The sequence below is a fragment of the Hyperolius riggenbachi genome, chromosome 5 (assembly GCF_040937935.1).
Source record: "Hyperolius riggenbachi isolate aHypRig1 chromosome 5, aHypRig1.pri, whole genome shotgun sequence".
NCBI classification, from domain to species: Eukaryota; Metazoa; Chordata; class Amphibia; order Anura; family Hyperoliidae; genus Hyperolius; species Hyperolius riggenbachi.
In genome coordinates, this window is record NC_090650.1 from 283941596 (window position 1) to 283957373 (window position 15778).

Here is a 15778-nt window from a genome sequence, read left to right on the forward strand (position 1 = left end):
GTTGCAAAATGTACAGAGATGCAATGTCACTGATTACTATTTTATGCAAATTTACTATCATAATGATTAAAAAGAGGGTCTGAACCAAGCCTTGCTATTTTGTCATCAGGAGTATTCTGCAGTATTCAAGCTGAGTTGTTTTAGGTAAACGATTTGCTAACAGTGCAAAATAAATGTTAAGCCATCTGCCTACAGAACAGGCATGCTGGGCAGGCTTCAATTCAGATATTGCTATTAAACAAACATAGGAATGCCTAATAAGTGAAATCACATCAATTACAAGTTGAAGATAAAAATAATGTTGACTTTTATAACTAGATTTCCATTTTGATTAATTCTGCACACCGAGCTGGGAAAACTTTCTATTCAGTTACAAAGTGTGTAACATAATAATATATTATTAATAGCTGTAGGCTTACATTGTGTATAACCTAGTGCTAATCATTCATTTTCTTCTCAGTAACTATGTCTCTGAGCTTCTTAAAGCACACCTGAACTGAGAGGGATATGAAGGCTGACATAGTTATTTCATTTTAAACAATGCAAATTTCCTGGCTTCCCTGGTGAGCCTCTGTCTCAAATACTAGTAGCCATAGACCCTAAACAAGCATGCCGACCAGGTCTGCTCTGATGAAGTCTGACTGGATCAGCTATGTACTGTTCAATGAGTAACATAAGAATGTTAACACCTTGTGATTTCTCAGGGTCAAAAGTAATTTCCTGAATTGTTTTTTTACATGTTGTCTCTTACAGTAGGAATGCACCTACAATGTGAATTTCAGAGCCTTCCACGATTTCTAAGTGGGAGAACTTGCAAAATCACAGTTGTTCAAATACTTATGTTCCTCGCTGTACTATTTCAGGTGTGTGATTGAGATGCTACTTAAGCCAAAGAGATAAACAGGACTTGGCAGACAATTGTTATTATTTAAAAGGAAATAAATACAGCAGCCACTATATCCTTCTTAGTTCAGGTGTAAAAAGATCATATTTGTTACTTTTCATGCAAAATTTTTTTTCCCAGAAGCCCCAGTGTTGGGATTAATACAAATCCCCTCCAAATGGACTGCCACGTTCTATCTTGTATTAAGGCCCATACACACGTCGGATTTTAGCGAACGACTCGTCGTTTGAACGTTCCGTCGTTCGGACGTTTTCGCGTCAAATCCGACGTGTGTACAGACTATCGTTCGGGTGATAAGACTGGTTACCAGCGATCCGCCCGGCGGATCGTTGGTAACCAGTCTTATCACCCGAACGATAGTCTGTACACACGTCGGATTTGACGCGAAAACGTCCGAACGACGGAACGTTCAAACGACGGGTCGTTCGCTAAAATCCGACGTGTGTATGGGCCTTAAGCGTCAACATCCTCTTGTCTAAGCACTACTCCTTGGCCACACCCTCTTCTTACACAGACAACAACAAGATGAAGGATGACTAAGTTCCCACAGTTCCCTGCACTGCATCCCTCAATTCCCTGCAATACATCCATAGTTCCTGCAACACCCCCTAACATACAGGGTGACTGGGAGTGTGAGTCTTTGACTGTAACAGCTTTGCCATCACCCCTAAAAAGTAAAAAGCTGATTAGTAGCATGTGCACCATGTTTCATGTTCTAAAAATGTTCCATGTTCATTATATTTCATGCACCAGGATCAGGTGGGATATGTGAGGGTGCAGGAGAGAAATGTACCTAAAGCTTATTTATTAGTTTTTCTGGTTTGGTCAACCAAACTATGTAATTTACTATACATGTGGATTATTGGGGAGGGATGGTGCTATGCTATATTTTGGGCAGAGGGTCCCCAAGGAGATAGATAGGAAAAAAGAATCTAGGCCATCAGCTCTAAAACTTTCTGAAATGTTTATTGCAGATGAACATTCCATAATCTAATGTTTAACTGATGGTTACCACTGTGGAAGTATCTGTCAGAATCTGCTAAAGAGAATGAATGACAGTATATAGGTAGTATGGGACTGAAATGTCTATTAGCATTAAAAGACAAATCCAGATGATAGACTGTTAGTAAGAATGCTGAAAGACCTCACTAATTTGTGTCATTTCCTCAGTTCATTTAATCCTATTAGTAATCAAGTGTAAATGTTGACATCAGAAAATAAACATTGTAACAGATAGGTTAGGTAACTTTACACCTAATGATTATTTGCCAGTAATCTTGAACCAGATAATTAATACATAATATATCCAGTCATTGTGACATCTGTCAAGACATATGTCTGTAACGCAACATCTGAATTCATGGATGACAGTTTCATTTTATGTTGAGCAGATTATTTCATTTTAAAAGAGAAAATAAAAGTATAACTTAAAGTTGCAAAGTTTGTAAGTCTCTACCATTCTTCATTATGAAGCATATTCAGTATGTGCTGTATTTCAGAGTTGGCACTTCATTTTGGTTAACGTCAGCAGGCACTGTACTGATCTAAAATGCCCTTAAAGCCGTTTAAAGGAAGCAATTTCAAGTTTGACCACGTTTTGCATTAAACTGTTGTGAAACAGTACACATGGGCCACTGCTCTGGGGCACCAATAATAAAGTCTGCTATGCAATTCTTACCTCTAGTTGATTATTTTGTTCATATTTTTGGCAGCTTGGCTTCTTACCGTATTTACAACATAGCAAAAAGTAATAGATCCTGCAGCCTTGACTTGTTCATCAGTCAACTTAGCTGACAAATTTTGCCTATTTTTTTTATCACATTTAAAAAGTTCTGAAATTGAATTTTTATTAAGTTCTTTTGTAAAAATAAAAATCTCTGCATTTCAGCTCTCTGAAGGTGCCCGAATGAGTATTGAAAGACATTTTTTTGCCTGGAACTTAAAAACTATTAAATGAAAAAAACAATACAAGGAGCAGGATCACCTGTTGTTGTATTGTTTCAATTTTTTTACAATCATGTATAAATGTTAAAGAAAAACAACCCTTTTTTTGTTTTTTGTTTTTTACAATCATGTATATATGTTAAAGAGAAACAACCCTTCCCCTCTTTACCATAATAAACAGTCAGGCAGCGTTCCCACTTATTTGAAGGACAAACTATTTGTGGTTTTCCTAAATTGCAATCGTCACACTTCTAATTTATTTCAAATTGCTGCAATTTTCATGCATTCATCATATGTGATTTTCATTTTGCGATTTTTATGCATTTTACGTTTGATTAGCAAGTCTGTATCTTTTAGTGTGTGGTTTGCGATGTGTGTTTCAAGCCAACTGCAGAGCAGAAAAATCGCAAAAACTTTGTGCACAATGTAATGAATTGGTATTAACCCTCCTGGCGGTTTGGCAAAATCCGCCAGGGGGCAGCAAATACGTTTTATTTTATTTTATTTTTTTTCATGTAGCGAGACGAGGTCTCGCTACATGATAGCCGCTGCTCAGCGGCATTCCCCCAGCCCCTCCGATCGCCGCCGGCGATCGGAGCTCAGGAGATGCCGTTCAAAGAACGGGATCTCCTGGAGGTCATCGACGTCGTGACGTCAAAGGGGACTCCGATCCACCCCACGGCGCTGCCTGGCACTGATTGGCCAGGCAGCGCACGGGGTCTAGGGGGGGGGGCGGCTGCGGCGACGCGTATAGCGGCGGATCGGCGGGTAGCGGCGGCGATCGGGCACTGCACGCAGCTAGCAAAGTGCTAGCTGCGTGCAGCAAAAAAAAAATTATGCAAATCGGCCCAGCGGGGCCTGAGCGGTGCCTCCCGGCGGCATAGCCCGTGCTCGGCACGGGCTTACCGCCAGGGAGGTTAATGGTTAAAAAACACAGAATGAAAATTCACATATGAATGCAAACAAAAATCACAAAAATGCAAAGGAAAGATTCAAGAAAACAGACCGGAAAAATCACAAATGAAAATTCTTGCATGCGGGAAATTGCATTAAATATTCACAGTGACGAGTGTTATGCTGGGTACACACTATGAGATTTTATGGTCGATTTAGTGTCAGATCGATTATTTCCAACATGTTCGATTTGCTTTCCGATCGATTTCCAAGCATCTTACGATCGATTTCCGATTCAAGTTAACCGAAATCGATCAGAAAATGGTCGGAAATCGATCGGAAAGCAAATTGAACATGTTGGAAATAATCGATCTAACAGTAAATCGACCATAAAATCTCATAGTGTGTACCCAGCATTAAAGTATCATTACTGTCACTTCCTGATGCTCCCTACCACTTATGCTGAGGATACACAATACGTTTTCCCCTTATCAATCGAGCCGCTGATGGCTCGATTGATCATTTACGACAGGTCCGATGACCCGCCGTATCGATGCCCCGCTCGATCCCCGCCGGCAGACAATAGTGGGGAATCGAGCGGAAGATAAGCAAGCGCCCGCAGGGACGAGCGGGAATCAATCCGGACGGCGGCGGGGACACGGCGGGGGTTGATCTGGCGGCTAACCGAGCCGCCGGGTCGACCCGTGTATTCCCAGCATTACATTCATTTAGCAGGGCTTCCCTAGCCCCTATCTGCTCCCTACATGTCAGGCCTGGAACCCACTAGAAAGCACAAAGTGCTATCGCAAACACTAGCGATTTGTGATAGCGTTTTGCAAGTGATTTTGGGAGCGATTACCCTGCTCCTATACAATTCATTGGAAATGGAAACACTTCCAAAATGCTGTATGTCCTGTGATTGCGAATTCCTTAATCGCAATCGCTCTAGTGGAATCTGTCCCATCCATTTACATTGAGTAGCGTTTAGGGAAAACGCTAGCAATTGAAAGCGCTCCCTAAACGCTAAAAAAACCCGCTGTAGTAGGTTACAGGCCTCACTGTGTATTTGCCCATATTTTCTCATGCTTCCTATTTTTTTCCTACTTGCCATATTTCCCAGCTGCAGCTCGTACTGTTTTGCTGTATGCTGTTTTTTTTATTATAAAGTATAAGCAGTAAAACTCACAACCTGCACAAAGATGGCCACACAACTCACATCAAAGACAGACTAATGATTATGGTAAGGTCTCATGTATGTTTGTATACATAAAAGTGGCTGACTGCAGACCAGGGGTAGGAACACTTTTTGACTTGTGGGCCGCAAAGTAATCTTAAATATGACAGAGGGGCTAAACCAGTGTAGGAAACTGACAGTTGACTGGCTGCAAGAGAAAAACAGGAAAGGTTCTGGAGTCGTATACTTTACATATGTTCCATTCTGTATAATAACCCATTCATGGAGATTAAAGGGAAATTCCCACCTCCTGCAATGTTACCAATGAAAATGATTACAGCCATGTTGGTTAATTATGGTAATCTAGGGAAAATAGGAAAACCTTAAATTTGCCATTAATGATACAATCTTTTTTATCCGATCTTACCACTCCTATGTAATATAAGGGACTATGTAAAGTATCCATTCAAAGTATATTCACAGTCTCTACTACATAGATTTGGTGAGATTGGACAAAATGACTTTATCATTAGTGAGCCCCATTATACTTCCAGGCTCAGATAACTTGCAATCATCTGCAGTATTCTGCGCAATATGGATGCTGCCCCATCCCTCCTCCTAGAGCTTACTGAACAAAGAAATAGAAAGTGCAATAATAATATGTAGAGTCTGGTAAACTAAAGAAACCAAACACCATATATCTTCTTTTGCAGAACATGGCGTACGCATAGGCAAAACAGTACATTTGTCATGTTAAATATAGCAAATACTGAAAATAAAAAAAATATAGTAAATACTGGCCACAGCCATAAAAAACAGTGGGCGCCAAACGCGCTGAGCATAAAAATAGTGGTTTCCATGGAAGGCGGCAGGCGTATGATTTCAAACAGCTACATAGCTGCTGGGAGCAGTAGTACACCGGAGTCTTGCTACATTGTAGCCGAACGCCTGGCTTTTTAATTACCCGCCTGGCTTGAGTTAAGTGTTAGGAGTAAGTGGCAGGGGCGTAGCAATAGGGATGCAGAGGTAGCGGCTGCATCGGGGCCCCTCCCTCAACTACAGTATTAGCTCTCTATTGATCCTGTGCTCATAATAATCACTTCTATACTTTGAATAGTAGTAATCATTAACAGACTGTTCCCCACCCCCTTCTTGCACCTCTGACACTGTAGTTGCCATTGAAAGGTTTTGGTGCGCTGTATCAATTGTTACGTATAGAATGCTTGGGGGGCCCCATTGTAAAACTTGCATCGGGGCCCACAGCTCCTTAGCTACGCCACTGGTAAGTGGGGAGTGGTTATATACAATACAACACAATAACATTTCTATAGTGCTTTCCTCCCATAGGACTCATAGTGCTTAGGCTGTCTCAGATTCAGTAGTTTGTAGTCGGATGAAGTATTCACACAACAGTGTTATGTATACATATGGGAGGGTTAGTGTGAGAGTTGTGATACAAAAGGTTAGTAGAATATCTGTATAATTACCAATATTTTACTATCGGGGATAGTAGAATATTGGTAAAATTACAGATATTCTACTATTGATATTACTTGGTGCTGATTTTTTCTTGGGCCTTTAATGCATGTATGCCACATAGATGACTGAGTTTAGCTGTTTTTAGGACCAGAAAACAATATGGCTGAATATGGATACCTGCAATGTGCCAAAGATCAAGACAGGCAGAGAGCAGGTGGCTGCACTGGAAGATGTGCGATGGGCATGACAATGGGGAAGGTAAGAGACTTCAGCACCACCACTGCATTTCTCTGCATTGAGAGCAGGCCGTATGGGGGAAGAACGTCAGGGTACCCCAGGAGAGGAAAGAAAGAAGTCAGGCCCCTCCAACCTAGCCAAACTGCTTGTTGGAGGGTGTTGAGCAGGTGAGCAGACACCTTAAGCCATGTACAGGCTAGATGGAACTTGACGAAGGCAGCTGTCTTATCTGAGAATCCAGCATCACTCCCCTCCTTATCATTCACACCTGCATCTGCTTTGTTGTGTTCCTGTAGCTTCTCCCGCCACAGGAAGCATATGTCACTCTTGTTTATTATAATGATGTGACTATATATCGCTTGTTTTCTGCAATACCACATATGGTACGTGGATAGGTATCTTATTTGTAGGAGAAGACGTAGTAGACCTGGTCACACTAGTTATTTGTAGATGGGAGGGGTGAAGATATGCTAACCGCTCTTGTTATAGGGGGTGGGGAATTATGAACAAGTACAGAGTTGCCCATACATGTGATTAGTGCACATCATTGGTATCATCCAGATGTTGATTGTTTCCCTGTGTTACCTCTCTGCATCCCCATGCATTTGTTCAGCAAGGTCACTATCAGGGGCTGTCAATTTGGTATCTGAGACTTTACATAAACATGAACCGGTGTCCTCCAAAATCACTGGCAAAATTTCTGCAGTGTACTTCTGATGCAGTCTCTGTGCTACTCAGTAAATGTTTAATCACCCTCTCAAGAACAATACACATGGTTGTTTTGGAGACCTTTTGGACACAGCAGCAGCAGCAGAAGGCATGCAGTTTTGAAATCCGTAAAAATAGAAATCTAAAGCTCTGAAGCACACAATAGGTGGGACGTATTACTCCATCTATACCTTTGATAAATTCAGTGCCTGACAAGTACTAGTAAAATTAAAAAATACCATAAAATGATGTACGATATATATATATATAATATATATATATATATATATATATATATATATATATATATATATATATATATATATATATATATATATATATATGATAATAGTTGTATCTCTGCTGGTCAAATGCTATGATATCGGCACAGAAGATGCATGCACTCAGTGGTGACAAATACCCCTAATAGGAACTTCTGTCTGAGTATGTTCCCAACAGACCCATAAAATATCATACAGTTGTTATAGAGTACATAAATCACATGTACATCCACTCTGGGTTTTTTTTTTTTAATAAACATAAGGAGTACAAGGTGGCTGATTTGCCAGAATAAAAGTGATTTATAAAAGATCCTGTAGACAGAGCATAATAAAATATACAGACAGTGCACTGAGGTTAATAAAACGTGTAGTCCTGCAGCTCTGTCTCACAAGCCAGTTTTACTAACAGGCTCTATCGACAATGTTACAGTCAATAGACGTGTCAGGAATAGGCAGAAGTTACACAAATTTTCTCTGGCAGCTAGCAAAGCTAGTGCCTTCACCGGCCCTCCCGGAGGACAGATCCTGAAAACTTGTACTGCTGACTAAAGCCAGACAACATCCTGAGAGAAAACACACATTGTGTTTATAACATTTTCATCAAGTAGAACGTAGCTTTAGCTCTTGATAAAAGGATGCCTTTGAGGACAGGGCTTACGAGGTCCGGTTTGCTCATATATACACCATACATTATTTAAAGTAGTCCAACCAAAACACTATCAGAGCGAGAATGAAAACAACACACCTTGCTTAAAAACTAATAAAACAAAATCTAAAGCAGACAAGAAAAGAACAGTCAATATATCTGCTCCCACTCAGTGCTGCTGCAGAGACAAAAAAAAAAAAAAAAAAAAAGTGTATAGGGCATTAAAAAAAAAAAAGAGAGAGAAAAGCAAGCAGTAACTATAGAAGGGTAGAGAAAGGTTAAGTGCCCTGGTTCAGAATTTTTATTTTGTCAGTAATTAAAGAAAATTTGAAATGAAAATAAATTGAGATAGACAAATGCATTTGAAGGATTTTGCTGGAATCTAATAGTCTTACTTATGTAAAGGCAGATTTTCGGTACTAATACTCCTAGATCTGTCCTCTGCTTTCGACACTGTTGATCATACCCTGCTTCTCCAGACCCTCTCAACACTGGGAATCAAGGGCCTAGCACACTCCTGGCTCAACTCTTACCTGTCTGGACGGTCTTTCATGGTCTCCTATGCCAATACCAACTCCTCTCCACGCCCACTGTCTGTGGGAGTACCACAAGGATCCGTCCTTGGACCCCTCCTCTTTTCCATTTACACCCATGGCCTGGGACAGATAATAAGCTCTTTTGGGTTTCAATACCACCTCTATGCTGATGACACCTAAATTTATTGTTCTGCCCCAGACCTCTCCACACTACTATCTAAAGTCCCCAAATGTCTATCCGCTGTATCTACATTTATGTCATCCCGCTTCCTTAAACTCAATATGAGCAAAACGGAGATTGTGATATTTCCACCTTCGCTCTCTGTTCCACCTCCCATTTTCACAATCAATGTAGAGAACACCCCAATAGCATCAACCCCCAAAGCTCGTTGCCTAGGGGTAACTCTGGACTCTGAGCTCTCCTTTAAACCACATATTAACACTTTAACTACCTCCTGCTACTTCCATCTCAAAAACATCTCCAGAATCCGTCCCTTCCTTTCACAAGAAGCAACTAAAATGCTTGTGCATGCCCTAATCATCTCCCGTCTTGACTACTGCAACACCCTACTCTGTGGTCTACCAAAAAGCAGACTGGCACCCCTCCAATCCCTACTAAACTCTGCGGCCCGTCTCATCCACCTCTCTTCTAGATCCTCTGAGGCAGCCCCTCTCTGCCAATCCCTCCATTGGTTACCAGTTGCCCAAAGGATCCAGTTTAAACTTCTCACACTTGCATACAAAGCTCTACACAAGCTGTCGCCTCCATACATTTCCTCTTTAATCTCCAGATACCTCCCCGCTCGGACCCTCCGTTCCTCACAGGAGACCCTTTTGTCCTCCAGCCTAGTCACCTCCTCTCACTCTCGCATCCAAGACTTCTCACGGGCGGTCCCTCTCCTTTGGAACTCTCTCCCTCAGCCGGTTCGTCATGCCACGAGTCTGGAAACCTTCAAACGTACTCTGAAAACACACCTGTTCAGACAAGCCTATAATTTGCTATAGGCAGCACTGAAGGCACACTGGCTCACCCACTAATCCTGGTGTTTCCTTCCCCTTTGTTTCCTCCCCACTACCCTCTAGATTGTAAGCTCGCAAGGGCAGGGACCTCCTCCTAGTGTTTCTCATACTGCTGTAATTTTAACATATGTATATGTACCAACTACATATCAACTATGTATGTATCTGTATTTATTCTATTCAATGTCATGACTGTACAGTGTCTTGTATTTCTTATGTATATTTGTTCCCCATTATTTGTTTGTACTATGTACAGCGCTACGGAAGATGTTGGCGCTATGTAAATAAAAAAATAATAATAATAATAATGTATAAAAGTTAAAAATGTTCAACATTTTTATTGTCTGTGGTGAAGGATGACTTTTTAATGTTGCACAGCTCCTACCATGAATTATTGACCTTTTTACCTATTACCTGCACTCAAAAGTGTTTCTTTGCCATGCAAGGGTTTTATGGTCTGTAATTAGTTATCAATGAGAGTTATGCTGCAGTCCAGATGACAACTGAATTCAGAGAAGTTGTCATTTACAGTCCTGAATTCTATTCTTATGCTATTGAATTTGTCTGTCTATCAGCTACACAAATAAGGATATGTGGGTGCTTATATCTTTTACAAATATCCTCGGCTTCTGTGTCTTCAACACGATTGCTCCAGTCATCTTCCTTGATGACTATAAAGTGATCATCCAGCCACCGGATGCTGCTTTGGTATAGAAACAGAGTGTCTCTTTATTCACGTTTATGCAAACAGGGCTTGTTAATTTAGCACAGCGTATTCTGGTGGCTGGAAGTTCAGAAGCTATTTACAGTCATCAAGGAAGAAGCATTGCATAGGTGACTGACAAGGCTGTTTAAACTTTGTCATTGGGGTAGTTTCAATAATCTATAAACTGACTGCAAATCTCAGTATAGAACCTGAAGCCCTAAATAAGGCCTTCATCGCCCACAGAGACACAAGACTCACGCTGTACATTTTTTAAAGCATATCAATGCATAAATGAGACAGACTTACATACTGCTGTTAAATACATACAGTCATTATGCCACTATAAATACATATGAACTGAGAACAAAACCTTGCTAAGTGATTTGAAACAGCTGCTTATTATAAAGCATTCAATGGAAAACTGAAATAACAAAAATGCTAAATCATAAAAAGCAACATAAGATGTCAGAACAGCAGGACTACCCATTACACAGATCTTAATACACAGTTCACATTAATAAAAGCAGTAATGAGTTTAATCCTTGTAAATCTTGCAAATAGGGGTAGACATTTTGAGGGACAGATCATGCTGTAGTCAAGCAGAAGTATAATCTGCACATTCTGTCTGAATGGAGTTCTCTGCCAGATTTACAAGTGCTTTTACTTAAAATAGTAAGACTCTTTTCACATCAAGATACTTGAACAATAGGGTACATTTATGGAAGAAGGACTGTTACACGTGTCTGCAACGTGGCATTCCTCCCACTGAACTCACGATAAATATTTAAAAAATAATCAGCTAGTTAAGTCTCCTGCACTAAGTCTAGAGACACTGGGGTGGAAATGTACCTGAAGTGGCCTCAAAAGTATTAAAAATAAAGATTTCTCTATGAGCCATGGTTATTGTACTCACACAACGCTGTATCTTGCTTACCTCGCCTCTTTAATTTCATGTTTCAAGGTTCATTCAAACTTGACAGTCAGAGCAGTCATGCAGATCACATAGTGGATGCTTTATGCTACTCCGCTCATATCTTCCCACGGCGGTCCTTTTGATACACTATTCCCACCTGTGTGTGGTTGTGCAGTGAGTGTGTGGATGCCACAGAGTGAATGTCACTGGGAGGAGAAATGTATAAGATCAGGATGAAGGTCTGTACAGCTGCACTGACAGTCAGGTTTGCATGGACTTTGCAACATACGATATATCAGGATACTAAAGCCTTGTACACTAGCAATTTTGATAGGCCAATCATTGGTCAATTTTACCACCTCCATGTAGTGTGACCATTTACCTATATAGTCTGCATAGAATTGAAAATCTGTTTGGCCCTCATACTACATGGAGGTGGTAAAATTGACCAATCATTGGCCAATCAAAATTGCTAGTGTGTAGTAGCCTTAAGGGTCCTTTTACACTTGATCGGTTGCTCTCAGTTATAACTGAAAGGGCAACTGATTTACAAAGTAATGCCCATGTTTTCCTATGGCTCAGTTCCCACTATACACATTTTAACTGAAAGCTTTTACACAATGCACTGCCATGGAGAAAAAATACTAATACATACTATTGCATACCAACTGATTAAGTGTTAAAGGACACCTAGGAGGACAGGGAGCAGGGTAATGTCTGGTTCACATTGGCTTAAAAAAACGGAAGGTTTAGCAGACAGTAACGGAATGGACGATAATGGATCCAATGTTAACCAATGTTAGCCAAGTGATCTATTCACATTGATCCATTCGAACACATCCGTTCGGCACATTCCGCCAAACGGACTGCAAGTTTGGGTCTGCTGCAATTTTTCCAGTCCGACGGCTGCGTTGCATTGACTGCGCACCGCGCACGGGACGGAAGGTCATGGATGGAAAACTAAGCCTTTCAAAAACTAATCTGTGTCACGGATCAGTTTTTACATGGATCAGTTTTCCATGTGTGCAAGTGTGAATCAGGCCTTTGGCTTTCTCTGAGTGTAAACACTATCTTCAGTACAGTTCACTCCAATACCATGTACTTTTAGCAGAGCAGACTTTCTGCAGAGCCCTGAGCCAATTATATAAACAAAGAGATGAGAGTTCAAGCTGTAAACCGTTGTCATGGTTTCCAGCAATTTACCTTGAATTTTTTACCAGAAATTTAGCAAAGTAGTAGATTGAATATGAGCATACAGGAACTGGTCTAGAGTTTATGGTAACTATCACTCAACTATGTGCAACATATGAAGCGTCTGAACCAATGTTTCCTTACTAATGCTTTTCTAATCTTGTTTTTTATTGACCCATTTGGAGTACTCAATATATTGATAATGTTTCACTGGAATGACTTATTAACATGAAAAATGGAATATAAATAGTACATAGCTAGAGTGTACATCTGTCAATTCTACCACACTCATACATAAGTGGAGTAACTCTAGATCTACTAAACTCTAGTCTGCTAAGTGGAATTTGAGCGCAGGGCCACGGAGCCATATGTGGATTTCTGGAAAGGTGTTAGTGCATATGGAAGAGTGGGGCACAAATGGGAAAGGGGAGCTGCAAATAGGAGAAAGGCTGCTACACATGCAAGGGAACCACAAAAGTGTTGGTGGAAAAACTATATATCTGGCCGTGCCTAGAGTGATACAGTGGGATGCGAAAGTTTGGGCAACCTTGTTAATCATCATGATTTTCCTGTATAAATTGTTGGTTGTTACGATAAAAATATCTCAGTTAAATATATCATATAAGGAGAAGTGAAATGAAGTTTATTGGATTTACAGAAAGTGTGCAATAATTGTTTAAACAAAATTAGGCAGGTGCATACATTTGGGCACCACAAAAAAAGAAATGAAATCAATATTTAGTAGATCCTCCTTTTGCAGAAATTACAGCCTCTAAACGTTTCCTGTAGGTTCCAATGAGAGTCTGGATTCTGGTTGAAGGTATTTTGGACCATTCATCTTTACAAAACATCTCTAGTTAATTCAGGTTTGATGGCTTCCGAGCATAGACGGCTCTCTTTAACTCACACCACAGATTTTCAATTATATTCAGCTCTGGGGACTGAGATCGCCAATCCAGAATGTTGTACTTGTTCTTCTGCATAATTGCTTTAGTGGATTTTGAGCAGTGTTTAGGGTCGTTGTCTTTTTGAAAGATCCAGCCCCGGCGCAGCTTCAGCTTTGTCACTGATTCCTGGACATTGGTCTCCAGAATTTGCTGATACTGAGTGGAATCCATGCGTCCCTCAACTTTGAAAAGATTCCCAGTCCCTGCACTGGCCACACAGCCCCACAGCATGATGGAACCACCACCATATTTAACTGTAGGTAGCAGGTGTTTTTCTTGGAATGCTGTGTTCTTTTTCCTCTATGCATAACGCCCCTTGTTATGCCCAAATAACTCAATTTTAGTTTTATCAGTCCACAGAATCTTATTCCAAAATGAAGCTGGCTTGTCCAAATGTGCTTTAGCATGCCTCAAGCAGCTCTGTTTGTGCTGTGGGCGGAGAAAAGGCTTCCTCTGCATCACTCTCACATACAGCATCTCCTTGTGTAAAGTGCGCCAAATGGTTGAACGATGCACAGTGACTCCATCTTCAGCAAGATGATGTTGTAGGTCTTTGGTGCTGGTCTGTTGGTTGATCTGACTGTTCTCACCATTCATAGCTTCTGTCTCTCTGAGATTTTTCTTGGTCTGCCACTTCCAGCCTTAACTTGAACTGAGCCTGTGGTCTTCCATTTCCTCAATATGTTCCTAACTGTGGAAACAGACAGCTGAAATCTCTGAGACAGCTTTCTGTATCCTTCACCTAAACCATGATGGTGAACAATATTTGTCTTTGGGTCATTTGAGAGTTGTTTTGAGACCCCCATGTTGCTACTCTTCAGAGAAAATTAAAAGAGGAGGGAAACTTACAATTGACCCCCTTAAATACTCTTTCTCATAACTGGATTCACCTGTGTATGTAGGTCAGGGGTCACTGAGCTTACCAAGCCAATTTGAGTTCCAATAATTAGTTCTAAAGGTTTTGGAATCAATAAAATGATAACAGTGCCCAAATTTATGCACCTGTCTAATTTTATTTAAACAGTTATTGCTCGTATTCTGTAAATCCAATAAACTTAATTTCACTTCTCAAATATCACTGTGTGTGTCTCTTATATGATATATTAAACTGACATTTTTGATTGTAACAACCAACGATTTATACAGGAAAATCATGACCATTAACAAGGTTGCCCAAACTTTCGCATCCCACTGTATATCTACTTAGACACACTAGATTTTCAAGTTCAACATCTAAATAATCACTCATGTAAGTTTCTACTTGAAACTTTAAGTTGTAAAAATGTGAAAGCTGAAAAAATGTCCTGCTCTTTGGAAAGATAAACCATCTGTGCAGTGACCACAAGTAAACTATCAACCACAGCAATTACGTGACATTTCTTTCATATCAATCCAACCTTTTCCAACAGTAATACCCCAAAACATACTTGCCTCATAAAGGACTTCATCTATTTATCATAAACAAGTTTGTTTAAGGAAGAGCTTATAAATAACTTGTAACTAAGCTATGGAGACTATTTCCTGGAATAGGTGTATATATGCCTCACCCCCATGACATTGGTGCAGGAATTAGATACAATATAATACAATAACATTTCTATAGCGCTTTTCTCCCATAGGACTCAAAGCGCTTAGGCTCTCTCAGATTCAGTAGTTGGTAGTAGGATGAAGAATTCACACAACAAAAGTTATATTTCTGCAAATGCCAAACTGAACAGGTGGGTTTTCAGTCTGGATTTAAACACGTCCAGGGATAGAGCTGTCCTGATCTGTTGAGGTAAGGAGTTCCAGAACGTAGGGGCAGCATGACAGAAGGCTCTGGGACCAATAGTTTCTAAGTTGACTCTGGGTATGACTAGATTACTAGAACCTGTGGATCTGAGAATGCGGGGATTGCTACGCGGCTGCAACATTTCTTTCATGTATCCAGGGCCCAGATTATTCAGTGATTTAAATTTGAGTAGGGCGACCATGAATAGGACCCTCCATTCTATAGGTAGCCAGTGAAGGGAGTGCAGGACTGGCGTTATGTGGCAGTGACGGGGTTGGTTGGTTAGCAGTCTGGTAGCAGTATTCTGTATCAGCTGTAGGCGGTACAAGTCCATTTTGGAAGGCCAGTGTAGAGAGCATTGCAGTAGTCCAGTCGGGAGGTAATGAAGGCATGAACTAAGGTTGGTAGATCTTCTAGGGGGATGAGG

General features: G+C 40.6%; 1 protein-coding gene across 7 annotated transcripts in view; it reads right to left on the minus strand.

Annotated features, from left to right (window-relative positions):
• Positions 1-15778, minus strand: part of KCNG2 (potassium voltage-gated channel modifier subfamily G member 2) — a 440844-nt gene that overhangs the window by 205409 nt on the left and 219657 nt on the right. The window lies entirely within an intron of this gene.